Here is a 14414-nt window from a genome sequence, read left to right as displayed (position 1 = left end):
TATGTATATATGTATGTTATCATTCGATAAACTTAATAGTGATGCTTAATAATTTGTAAATATATATTTTTACTAATGCTGATCGAAACATAAAATAATTTATAAATGTGTTTATTAAATTATATATTGTACCATATACTATAAAAATGTACTAGTTTTAATATTTTATTTTAATGTTTATTGCTATTTTTTATTTATTTTATATTTAAATACTAAATTGAAAAACATAATTATTAAATAAATAAATTAACATTTGAGATACATGATCTTAACTTTGCTACATACATATTATTAAATAACTTATTTGTATTATATATATTGATATGTATAAATTTTTATTAAGTATTTTAAATATTGATGTGTCATAATATTTATAAATGTATCGATTTTAGTATAGAAGAGTCCCGATTTAACACGGAATATTCTAAAATATAGAAACATTAAAAAGAAATGGTTTAATACAATTGTGTAGTGTGTGTATCAAATAAATTAAATATATGTCAACATGATTAACTCTCAAGGGCGGTTAAATCCAGTCCTTGTCTAAAAAATTTGGACAAACTCAAAATATTGTGAATAAAATACTTTTTTCAGTTTTTAAGATCCCGTAAAACTATTTTTCATGAGTATCTGTTTATTTACAAACATATTGAAAAAAAAACATTTGGATAGGCAAAATTTATTTTTATAAAATTTTAAAGCTTGCTTACGTACAAATATTATTCTTAATAAACAGTATAAAATTTCATCGTTTTTATAACGATTGGCTTGAGAGATTTACTAAAATGCCCGCGTGTATAAAGCTTCCTATATCTCTTTGATCGCAGCTTCCCAAACACCCATTCAAATATTTGAGAACTTCAAATAATTTGTATTTTTGTTCAATGTTTAAAAAACGAGTTAAAAGTCATAAACAAATATCAAAAAATGGAAAAAAATTTTGAGAAAGAAATAAAAAGTCATACGAGATAATGTATAAATGAAATTCAGAACTGTATTACAAAGATTCGGAAAATTAACCGCCATATGTCATATCGAATGTAATAAAAAATAAGTTAAATATTTTTGTCAGGTACATAATATAATAATGCATCACATGACAGATAATATGCACTGTAAATATCAAGACATCTGGGGGACACACAGATGTGCAACGATTTCACCTGAAATATAGATCGACGACCGATGAAGCGAGTCTTCATTTTATATTGAATCCAATAGAACGCAATCTGCAAGTCTAACAATATTGCACATAACAACGAGAGCAACGTCCTGCAGAACATTAACATCGGTCCTACCATGGAGATATAAAGAACAAAGGAACATGGCCTATAAAGATACCATAGGGCGTGGTCACGCTTAGCCAGCCCGGTCAGTCAGCCCAACAAGTCAGCTTAACGCAGTCACTCAGTTCCAGCATGCAGTTCAAGTTCAGCCAGTTTAATTCTTTATCGCCGTGACACTCGCGTTCCACAATAAAGTGTCATGTATTATGGTATTGAAATTTGCAACGCATTTTCTGAATATTTTCACTCCACTTTTCTAAATCCAGCTAGTATCCAATCGAGAAATTCCACTAATCCCTCATCTACCTCGTCTCATGTGTATACCTCAGATATTAATTCCATAGTGATTACCATAGACTATGTAAAAAATCTACTCTTAAAGCTAGATACATCAAAATCAGCTGGACCTGATCACCTTCCCGCATGTTTTCTCATAAATTCTGCTAGTACTATATGTGTACCAATCACTTTGCTATTCAAAAGATCTCTCAAAGAATGCACAATCCCACATATTTGGAAATCCGCTTTTATAACACCAGTCCACAAGAAAGGGCCTAAAACCGATATTGCCAATTATAGACCAATTTCTAAACTGTGTATAGTGTCTAAAGTATTTGAAAGAATAATCTATAACCAACTATATTCCGCCATTAAAAACTCACTGAGTCCATCTCAACATGGCTTTCTAAAAAGGAGATCTACCGTTTCAAATTTAATCTTACTTAATGATTACCTTACTGATTCAATGGACGGTGGTCATCAGGTAGACGTTATTTACACCGATTACAGTAAATGCTTCGACCGAATCGATCACAAATTACTATTAAAAAAATTAACTAAAATCGGTATTAGAGGTGACCTCTTCAGATGGTTTTCATCTTATATAGACAACAGGTCGCAAGCGGTAGTGGTTAATAATTTTATTTCTAGTTGGGTACGGGTCCCCAGCGGGGTGCCTCAAGGGTCTCTTCTGGGACCTTTGCTCTTCATAATTTTTGTTAACGACATTGATAAATGCTTCCTCTTCGCGTTTGCTTTGTTTTGCTGACGACATGAAAATTTTTGCAACAATCAAGACCCCAGCCGACGTCTTTGATCTGCAGTCAGATCTCGACCGTCTAGAGGGTTACTGCAACTCCAACTGCTTGGACCTTAATCCTTCTAAGTGTTCAGTTATTACATTTAGTCGCAAAGTAAAATTTTTACGTACTAACTATGTGCTTAAGGGTCAAAACCTCCAACGCTCATTATGTGTAAAGGATCTAGGTGTCTTCCATGATAGTAAATTACTTTTTGACGCCCATGTTGACAGCATCATAAAAAAGTCATCGCGTGCGCTTGGCTTTCTTATGCGTAGCTCTACGTCGTTCACTATGGCAAAGACACTTAAAATCCTTTACTGTACATTAGTGCGAAGCAACTTAGAATATGCATCACAAATATGGAATCCTATGTACAATGTGCAGATATCACGCATTGAAAATATTCAAAAAAAAATCGTAAAGTTCATGTGTTTCCGGTTGAAACTTGAGTTTAAATCTGACCAGTATATTCATATATGTAAAAAACATCATCTACTGCCTCTGCAAAAACGTCGTGAAATAGCGGATATAGTTTATTTACTTAAAATTGCCTCTGGTTCAATTGACTGTCCTGAACTACTTTGCAAACTTTCTATCAATGTTCCTTCCAAAGTTTTAAGAAATAACCCTCTTCTTCACATACCTCTTGTTTCATCTAATTATAGGCAAAATTCATATTTATGGCGAACTTTTAATAATTTTAATGTACTAAATAAATCATTTAACATAGATTTATTTGAAAATAATCTTAATAACGTGCGGCGTTTGCTTTCAAAATAACTCGTAGTATTTTTTTCTTTTCTTTTAAATTTACATTTAATTACTATTCATTTTATGTTCGAGAATCTTTTTTAACTTACTGTGATGCTACTTGTGAAAACCTGTAATTGGCTTATTTGTTATTTGTTTTGTTATATAAATATGATATAATATAGCTGTTGGTTATCCAAATAAATAAAATAAATAAATAAAAAAATAAAAAAATTATTCAACATGAAATAAAATACACCTCGGAACTACAACCTAATTTCTTCTATCCATAACCAACTGCGGCAAGATCACTACCACACCCTAAATCCTGCACATCTATATTTCTTCCGAGGATCTCTAATTTTGTTGAAATAACTGTTAATTTTTTATTCAGGCAAAAATTGCATTTAAAACAAGAAGTAAAAGTTTATAATAAATCTAGCAATCGAACTAATTTTTCATTTGGTGTCCCTCAAGGGAGCCTCCTTGGACTTGTATTGTTCCTTATCTATATGATGATCTTTACAATTTATCAGTAAAGGGCTCTATGGTAAGTTTGCTGACAATACTGTACTTCTGTCTCAAGGAAGCTCGTAATTACAATTGCAATAATCAAATTCAAAATATTTAATGCAATTGTATGTCGTTAGACAGAGCAGATATGTTGAAATATTTCGGTACTTACATGGATAAAAAAATTAAATGCAAAAATTAAATCGAACATATTAAGAATAAACTCAAAAAATAGATTTTCGAATTTTAAACAGTACAGCTTAGAAGAATTTCTTTAAAAATATATATATATATTATTTATTAAAAAATACACACATATTACAAAAAAATACAGTAATAACGTATCCCAAACTCTATGAGGCCAAAGGTCCTGTGTTGAGTTGGGATACAACATAATGGAAAGTGGAAGCACGTACATAATTAAATAATAGCAAAAATAAAACATACAAATATCTCAAAAGGCATCTGAACAACACGCTTAATAGTTTCTAAATATATGCAATATTTCGCAGCAGTCTCCTGCAATTACGGAGTATGTCTGTCAGTTTGCGAATGTGCAAATAACACGTTACTCTAACATCTAATCTTCGCACAAAAAGCTTTAATAAAAATTATCCTTAAAGTCCCTGTCAGAACAAGCTCCCTCGACATATACGAAAAACTTGATGTCATGACAACAAAACAAATACAAGTAAAAGTTTTACTTATGTATGCATACAAAAATTATTTAATACCTCTCATGACACCAAAAACATTTACTTGAGTCACTAGGTATTACACCCTGATGCTGCAAAAGCAACCGAAAATAAACACATTTTTTGGTCAAAAAGGATTGGTCAACTTTTCCATTAAAGTGTACAACCCCCTTCCATTGTTCATAAGGACAATAATTTTATTCTGACATTTTAAATTTGCTATTTAAAAATGGATTATGGTGGTTGGATGCCCATGGATTCAAGAGTGGATCAGGTCAAACAAGTATACTATTTTTGTTTGTACATTTTATGTGTTTGCATTATATTTATATGTTTAAGAAGGCATATTTCAAAATTGTATAAATTGTCTCCCTCGGTACGGGACACCCTAGTGAGGAAACATTATTTTTAATGCAAAAAAGTAATATATAAATGGTAAAATAACAAATACATTTATATATATATATTAATGCGACAGAACGGCACAAAAAACCATCACAAAATTAGTTTTTTCTAAGAAAAGGCTAATTAAATGAAAAATTTGGTAAGCCAGCAATATCAAAATGTCTAAAATTTCAATTGGTTCTCATATAGGCAAATGCCCTTTCTGAACTGATTTTACTAAGGACCTTAAAGCATAAAATTATATTTGCAGGAAGTGTGTTTACTAGGGACAGAAAGACGGAGAGAGAAATATCGAAAGAAGGGTGAGTGCCGGGAATAGGGTGAACGTTGCTCTGAAATCTACCTTGGTAAACAAATGTTTGTCGCAGGAGGCAAAACTAGCAGTTCACAGTGGAGTTCTGGTGCCCACCGTAATGTACAAAATAAACATAAAAGTGTTGCGTTGGTTTGGACATGTAGAGCAAATGGACAGCGAAAGAACGGCTTAAAGAATCTGCGATATGAGTGTCGGTGGATGCAGGAAACGAGGAAGACCGAGAAGGCATGGCACGATCAAATATAACAAATACTTGACTACAAAATTGACATGTTAAGAGAAGTAATAATCGGCGTGGGGCATGAAAAGATGTATGAATGTAGAAGAAGCGCGGTCCGAGGAATACTAAGGAAGTACAGTGCTACGGAAAATTTATTTAAAAAAAATGTACAGCGAAGTGTCTTGAAAACGTACGAAAAAAATAATTTTAATGATATTTATAAAAACGAACTACTTTGAAAGACGTCAGTAGTTCTTCCGAACCAACCAATGATAATGAATGTTGTGATAGATGTCCTGTTTACGAGAAGCCAATTCACCGATCAGCAGAACTCACCGAGGAGAACTTGTGACGTCGCACGCGGAGTAATTTCAATATTACAAAACTTTTGAAATCATAGCGCTGGTAATACAATACATAAAATTTACGTTTCAAAAATTTAAATAAAACAAATTTCATAACCGCCGAATTTCCTCATTTGCACATGTTTGGTAAAATGCATAGAATCTGTAACGATATAATCTTTTGGTCCGTATTCTTTCGTCCGATTGAGAATCTTCGTCTTGACTATTTATATAGCCATAAATGTCACTCATTCGCGATTAGTCGTATGTTAAATATCCTATGTTCTTCACGAACAAAAAAATTAACATCCATTCTCATAACTCATTTTAAAAATAGTTCTCCATTAGAAATATCTATTTTGGCACATCCGAGAAGTAAAATGACATTTCTCGAGAACGCTTATTTTTAGAGCTCTAACGATTAAGATTCGAGAAAAAACAGAATTGAAATAACCGTTGAATAATATTTTATGTATTATAGTTAGTAATTTACTAAAATGTAAATGGAGTTATCAGAAAACTTGTATAGAAATGAAAGTAGACCAATGATCTCGTTTTCAATTTTTCGTTGCGGCTATGTGGCACATTAAATTTATTTCAATTACAAATTTTGATGTATAAGAAACATCACGCCGTTTTCCCGTGGAGTTAGGCAGAGAAGATAGAACGCCACCCACGCCACTCTGTATTTTTTTATTTGCACCATAACAGGCCAGGAGGCCCAATTAAAGTGGTGATTTATAGTACAGAAAACCCAGGCTTGAGAAAAAATCACATTTATTTTTTGTGTTCTCACCCGGAACCTTCCGTGTGTTAGCCAAGCGCTTTAACCACTACCTGTTTTCTCTCCATTCATACATCATTTCATGCGTGCACGACGATTATTCCGACCTTTGCATACAGACCTCACTTCCTTTACATTTATACACTTTGTCATGCTAGCACGACGATCATTCCGAAGTATAATGGGTTCCTCTTTGAGTATTTGTTGAATTTAGACATGCTATATCTTTTTCGATCTTCCCCTTTTCTGCGTCCATCAACATTAGCATCGTAAATCTTTTTAGCCTTTCTTTCGCTGTCCATTCGCCTTATATGTACACACCAATACAACACTTCTTTATTGAGTTTGTCAATTAAAACAATGTGATTATGTAAATGAGATTATGCCATTTTTATTTTACTTTTAAATTTTTAAATTTTATTTTTTTAATCGTGTATTTAAGTAAATGTTTTATTTTGATAATTACATTACATTAAACCTATCCTCAGGCGTTTCACAGGGGTCGCACTTGGGGCAATAACTATTTATGATTTTTATCAATGACATTGGTAAGTGCTTTAAATTTGCTGATTCTTTACTTTTTGCTGCTGACATGAAAATATAAAACTATAAACTCTAAGAAAATCTTGATAGATTAAATCTATATCGTAAACAAAACTTACTAAAATTGAATATTAAAAAATGCTCTGTGCTCACATTTTCAAGGAACAACTATAAAATCATGTATAATTATCGCCTTGACTATCAAGCACTTACTAAAGTTAATGAAATGCGGGATCTCGGGGTTGTTCTTGACTATAAGTTAACGTTTGAGGCACATGTCAATTCAATTGTGAAAAAATCATACCAAATGTTAGGTTTCCTCTTTCGTATAGGGAGAAAATTCTATCATGCGCGCACTTTTAAATCTTTTACTTTACATATGTTCGAATTCAATTAGAATTCGCATCTCCCGCTTGGAGCCCTCAATACATTTACTGAATTGAATCTATGCAATCAAGATTTATATGGTATTGCAATTTTTGACGGTTGACTCCGAATACAGGTTCAGACGAATCTACAAACTTACCTAAACTCCGAACTCTTCAAACTCGCGGGAATATGTTTGACGCCATTTTATGTATAAAACTTTAAATGACATGATAAATCGCTTTAAGATTCTATCACTTATTTATTTTAGAATCCCAGCAACGCAGACCAGAAACCAATCTCTATTTAAAATTTCTAAATGTTCCACTTAATATTTTCAAAATTTATTAGTAAATAGAATCTGCAATATGTGTAATCAGAAATTAAATTGTATTGATATTAATAACATATCTTTAACTTCCTTTAAAAATGAAATTTCCAAAAAAATCAAGTTATGATGTCGCGCCTTAAATCAGGTTATGTGCAGTTCTATATGTCGGCACACAATTAAATGTACACAGTATGGTCAACTCTAGTTGTATTATATATTATTATGTGCAACTGTGTGACCAATATTCAAAGGTAGATATATTTTAATTATATGTATTACATTTACATTTTCAGTATTATTATAAGTTTTGTATGATTAGTTATTTTACGTTATTTATAATTTTTATGTTACAACATTTACAATAACAATATTATGTGGAAGCCTCTAATTGGACTTTATGATATGTATTCATAATATAATTGTATCTTATATATTCAAATTGATAATAATGAGTCTAATGGCTTTCCAATGAAATAAAATAAAACAAAAAATTAAATTTATTATGTTCAATTATAGGTTACTGATAAAAATACTTCCAACTTTCATACAAATATACACATTTTAATATTGACCAATATCGATTCAATTCAATCCGTCTCGATGTTAACCGATTATTATATCGTTTGTTATTGCCACTCTGGGCCGCCATTACAAAGGTTATATTCGTCAGTATATACCGAGACGGAATATTTAACTTCTGTACATTCTCTATCTACCTCGGTATGTTCTACCGACTTGTCATCTCGACATTACAACATGATTGAATCCAAACAATGAATGACAGCGAAAATTTAGTTCGCGTTCCTTACTTAGTTAAAAATTAATAGAGTTCTCATTTATATTTTTAAAAGGCCACTTCAAAGCGATCTTCAACTCCAATAAATCGAATTCAAGCCAAAAATTCTCGCTTGAACATTATTTTAATATGACTTTTAACAATTACCAAGACGGTATGCTTAACGATCGTCTGTATTTACGAGTATCAACCGAGCTATTACAAAGCCGGTTTTGTTAACGTCTTGATACGTACATTAAGAAAGACAATATTCAGATGTCGTTGTTATTTAGTTAAGTTGGTTAGACGGCCAACTGTGAAACTGGCGTCGCGGGTTCGATTCCCGTCAGTTGCAAGAAAAAAATCCAAGATTTTTTTTTTCTCAATTGGTCTGGGTGTTGTGGTGAATTTTTTATTACCTCCTTCCATATCCCCTCTATCCCACCTGCGGACAAGCCTCAAAATAGAGGCTTAGCGGTTTATTAGTTTGAAAAAAAAAATGATATTTGTATTTTTTTTATAGTGACAACGTTTATCCGGCTAAAAACTCTTACATATAAATAGGACATACTATAGCCACATAATCCGAGCATCTTCCCGTTCGTTTTCTAAAACTGACATTTGTGTCAGAGTTTAATTCGACTTCAAAATTTACTTATTTAAAAAAAAAACAAAAATTTCGACACATTAAATGGGTAGATATGTGAACCGTGAGGTACTAGACCCTTCGTGCGTCTTTTCATACCGATATATTTACCTCCAAACTTGAAGATGGGAAGTCGAAAGTGTATCTTCGTAATCGTTCTCGAGAATTTATCTTTAACGATGATATCATAATGAAGGTACGTCGTACTTAAATGTGTAGATATGTGTACCGTGGCGTACGCTTCCCCTTGTTACATATCGATGTACCTACCCAAAACATGAAGAGGTAATCAAAATTAATTTGAGAAATCGGTAGTATATCCTCGTAATCGTTCGGGAGAATTTATCTTCAACTATACCGTCATGGTGAAGATATGACGTTTTTGGCTTTCTAATGCAATCGCTGCTCTGGGGTGCAATTATGAATCTTCTCTATCCTCTAGACGTCTAGAGAGTGGTTGATTTGAGGATATTTTTTTTTTTCATGCGACTTACTTTTGCTTCATATATGGCCACAGTGATGATTTAACGTCAAAAAATATGAGCACGTGAAATTAAACCCGATGATTTTCATTTAGAACATTATTGTGACTTTCAGCATTACCCAAAACACATAATTAGGATGGATTGACTAAATTCCTGAATATTATTTCCGTTTTTGAAGCGGTTTGATGCACAACTTGACGTGTAATCATCAGCGTGCCCATTGTATGAAGCAAAATGTCGCCGCATTAAAAAAATAAAAATACACAACAATAACAAAAATCATAACGCTGTTTCTCCGTTGGGGTAGGTAGAAAGAATAGAACGCCATACTCACTCCATACTCCGATAAAACCTTCCATAATTTCTCTCTATCAAATCTATCAAATGTCTTTTGCAGATCGACTAATGCGCATACTTTGCAGAGCAAACATTTGATCGATACATCCTCTTTCATTTGCAAATCCACTTTGGACATCCCGCACTCTATATTTAGTCACTTTTCTTACTCTCACAATCAGTATTTTGCCACATATCTTACCAACAGCGGTCAAAAGGCTGAAAGGTCTATAGTTTCCGCAATCCACCCTAGAGCTTTTTTTCTTGTATAGAGGCATAACAACAGCTCTCCTCCAATCACGGGGAGTGTATTCCTCCTCTAAACGTAGGTTAAAAGGCTTATGTCGCCATACACAAATTATTTCTCCACCCGCCTTTATAAATTCTGTGGCAATGTTATCATAACCTTGCGCTTTCCCATTCTTCATATACTTAGCAGCATTTTTAATTTCTTCCATACTTATCTCTTTCGCATCGTCATCTGCATTTATGTTTACTTGAGAAGGTGGTACACTGGCTTTATTTCCTGTGTGCGTTTTCTACACCGCCTCAAAATATTCCTTTCATCTCGTTTAAATTCCACTATCATTCTTAACTATTTTTCCATCGTTTTCTATTACTGCTGTCATTTATCCGCTATCTTAAAATACAAACAAAAATATTTAAATTAATCACTCTCTAGGGGGAAAGTTCACAAAACTACAACTGGTTGTTACTTTAAGCTGTGTCTCTATACTTAATAAATACGTTCATTAAATTTACGTGTAAATAATAAAAAATACAGAAATATATATCGCTTAGCTTTGTTTTAGTAGTGTATTATTTTAGTTGCATTGACCGTTGTCAAACGAACAATTGATATTTTATCTTATGTTAAGACAACATAATCTAATTATAGTCGGGTGTAATCTAAATCAGAAGTATATTACGCAACACGCGTGGACTACAGTCGTCAGACAATGCGTGTTGTATATGCCATACTATTTAGTATTTGCACAGCAATCAACTATCTTAACTACTTTTAATTAGTTGACGTAATGAAATATGAATTTATTTAATTGTTTACTTTCGTTGAGGTTTCGGTAGCACTAAATGTTTAATTTGTAAATTATGTTTTTAAATCAATACTAACAGTAATGTTTCAATGTCTCCCCACTTTCCCTTATTTTTATTTTTTATAATTTTTAATTATTTTTTTATTATAAATACTATAAAGTAATGCCTAGTCGGAAGTTCCGTGCTAAGGTAGACTAATATATATGTTTATTTATTTATATATCTCCATATACATATACACACACACGTGTGCACATAAACATTCATACACATACACACATACATACACACGTAAAAACACACATATACATGCATATATACATACATATGAGGGTACTATTTGCAAACCCGGCAAAATCTATCTTTCTTTATTTTAAGCAAATCACTAAAAACTGATACAATACTTAACTTCAACTTTTTTGTTTAAACTTATTTTTTTAATTATAATCAGTAAATATTTTATACGTAAGCAATGATGACATAAGTATGATTATCTGAAGAAACGATAGTAAAATAATAAATTAAATTTCAGACATTCCAACTTTACAATACTCAAGTAGAGGTTGCCATGTTTGCAACAAACCCGATAATTTAAAAGTCAAATGCTTACAAATAAAGCCATATTTTTAACTGACAATGTTATAATTATTGTAAAAAATTGTATTCTGAATGAGTTTCAATTAATATCTCACTTTTTTTAGATTTTAGATTTTGCCGGGTTTGCAAGTACTACCCTCATATATGTAAATATACACATACCCACATTGTTTCAATTTATGAAGGTACTGGACATTAGACAATTTTTTTAAAGAGTCTTTGGCACAATTCTGGTCATGCAATTAAAAGAGGAGATTCCGTCAGACTGTTTGTACGAGGTTTTTCTGTAATTTGAATTATTTGATACCAAGAAAATGATCATAATTGAATATACGAGTATTAAATCCGTTCAAACAAAAATGTTTAAAAATGAACGACCAGCAATTGAATTGTTTACACGTAGTAGGGTATACGTAATTGTTTTTTTTAAAGGCAGTTTGACAAAAACTTTTCGACAAAGCTCAAATTTTAATGAAACTGCATATTTCACAAAAGAAACTATTGCGAATTTACGTTTTAAGAAGTATTTGTTTTTTTTATATAGAAAAATACTTTAGTTCTTATTATTTAATCAAATATTTAAATTTTCAGACTATTTCCTAAAAGTCGTTAATAATTTGTACTGTAAAAATGAAAATCGAGTTGTGGTAGAGTGGAATTTGAACCTTTGGTCTATGAGTTCTCGATAACCAAGGTATCATAACGCGAATTATTTGTTTGCATAATAATTGCCGTTCTACGTGGCCACAATTAAATTATTCATGTGTTTTCTGTATACAAATGTTTTAAAATCAATATCATAAAAACCCACGTATTGTGTTACACTTAGTGTCTTGATGCTCAAAATTCCCTGACTCTGTCAAAACAAATCTTCGAAAGGGTTAAAAGTTTCAAATACCTGCGTAAATATGTTACAGAAAATACCAGCTTAAAAAAAAAATTAGTGCAACTAAGAGTAGCAGGTAACACATTTAACAGTATGAAGGCTGTCCAGAGATTGAATATTTACTCAGCAAAACCAAATGCAGCCTTTATAACGCCTGCATAATACCTATTATTGTCTATGGATGCTAATCGTGGCACCTCACTGGGGCCCAAAACAGCAAAATACTGTCTCAAAAGAATCTTGGGTATGCGGTGGATCGACTTTGTAAGGAATTAAGTTATTGAAGAACGGACGCAGCAAACTCCGGTGACAACTGTAATCAAGCGGAGGCGATACGGTTGGCTGAGCCATATACTGCGGATGCCTCCTAGGAGCCTTAACCACGTTTGCTTACTTTGCAAGGCATCAGATTTTTGACATCTTGGACGTCCGCTGCTAGCTGTTTGTCGGCAATTCATCTCAGAACTACGGGACGCCAAACTGACTTGGGAGGCTATTTGTGGGCACCATATGCTCCAACTAGGGAGCGTACGTAGAATGATGATAATATACATAGTAAAAATATGTTAAAAGTGATCTGCAAACGTGATTTCTGGTTTATTATATTCCTTATATTTTCATGGTACAGTTAAAATGGAGTGGTAAATAAAAACTCCTTGAAGTAACCCAATTGTATATCTCCTTATTTATTTTATTTTAAAATGAGTTTGCTCGAGATAAACTATATAGTAACTAAAGTAAAATAAAATTTTCCATAAGGTAGGACATCGTTTGCTATACAAGTAAAGTTATTTATCTGTATATACTATAAAATCTTTTAGGTTGGTTTTCGTTTATTTTGAATTGTTTAGCGATTTATATGTAACAACTTTATTCAATTGATTTTTTTTCAATGAAACGTTGCTTTATTTAGTATTTTCAAATAATAAACTTAAACTAATGTTTATAAATAAAAATTACGCGCTCTAGTTAGAAAATGATGTATGCCGAGGTTTATTTAAAAAAAAAAAATTAAGTGGTTTATTTTTACATATTTTTGGAACTAAGCGAAATACGTTTTATTTAGAAAAAAAAATAAGATTCGTATTGGACTAACGAATAATTCAAAAAAATTCGAGAATAACTTAAAAAAATAACCTTGCGAAAAACACAGAAGTAAATATAATTAAAACTTTACACAAATCACAATTCAAAACCAAACTTCAAACACAAAAATCATGGATTTGAAATCAACATTCACTTGAATCAGTCACTAGATATGTCACTGTAACTTTTAGGTTCTATTCCGCCGCAAGCGGTCACGTGCCGCGGTGCCGCGGTACCGTGGTGCCGGAAGTGCGAGGCGTGTGGGAGAAAGCGTCGCGGCGTAGTGCGTCCGTCGCGACGCTGTTCGCCAACCAACTCGCCAGTACTAACATAAGGTGTATCTGACTGGTCAAGAGAGACGTCTGTTGCATAATGCCGAGTGCAGAGGCGGCGGAACTCGCGCTCGTTTTACAGCATAACTAGATGAACTGATTCAAATATAAATGTAAAATGTTTACATTACATGCAACATTTTTACGAAATAACCCAGTAATAAGACGTCACCGTGCGCTCCGCGTCTAGGCAGATGAAGAATAAAGTTACGTGTGTGAAATGGAATCTGGACGACTGTTAACTCGATGACTGCTCTCAGGTGAAAATATTGAAAATGAGAATACAGTGGATATAAGTTCACCTCGTTGTGTAGTGTTTAACGCGTTCAACTACCATTCATGAGGTACCGAATTTAAATCCTGGCAGGGCCGTAACGCATTTATTTCTATGGTTTTTAAACTGTAATATTTCACTCTCCCTGGACTGGTACCTGAAGCTTTAGACTGATCTTATCTTTATTTTTTTTTCCGTTTAAATTTTTTTCACCAGTTGTATTTGGTTTATATAATGTGTAAAAAAATATATATATCGGCCTCGTGGTGTAACGGTCAGCGCGTCTGCCTGCCGTGCGAGAGGTCT

General features: G+C 32.5%; 1 long non-coding RNA gene across 1 annotated transcript in view; it reads right to left on the bottom strand.

Annotated features, from left to right (window-relative positions):
- The window catches only part of LOC148274767 (uncharacterized), a 112666-nt gene extending 98858 nt beyond the window's left edge, over window positions 1–13808 (bottom strand). Inside the window, exon 1 of the long non-coding RNA XR_015824205.1 lies at window positions 13554–13808. This is a non-coding gene — a long non-coding RNA (uncharacterized LOC148274767). The remainder of the gene's footprint in view (window positions 1–13553) is intronic.
- Window positions 13809–14414: the final 606 nt, after the last annotated feature.

Source organism: Micrasema longulum, unplaced genomic scaffold, assembly GCF_059751315.1.
Source record: "Micrasema longulum isolate JH-2025_06_02 unplaced genomic scaffold, ASM5975131v1 h1tg001588l, whole genome shotgun sequence".
Classification (NCBI taxonomy): domain Eukaryota; kingdom Metazoa; phylum Arthropoda; class Insecta; order Trichoptera; family Brachycentridae; genus Micrasema; species Micrasema longulum.
This window is presented reverse-complemented; position numbering and strand designations above follow the sequence as displayed.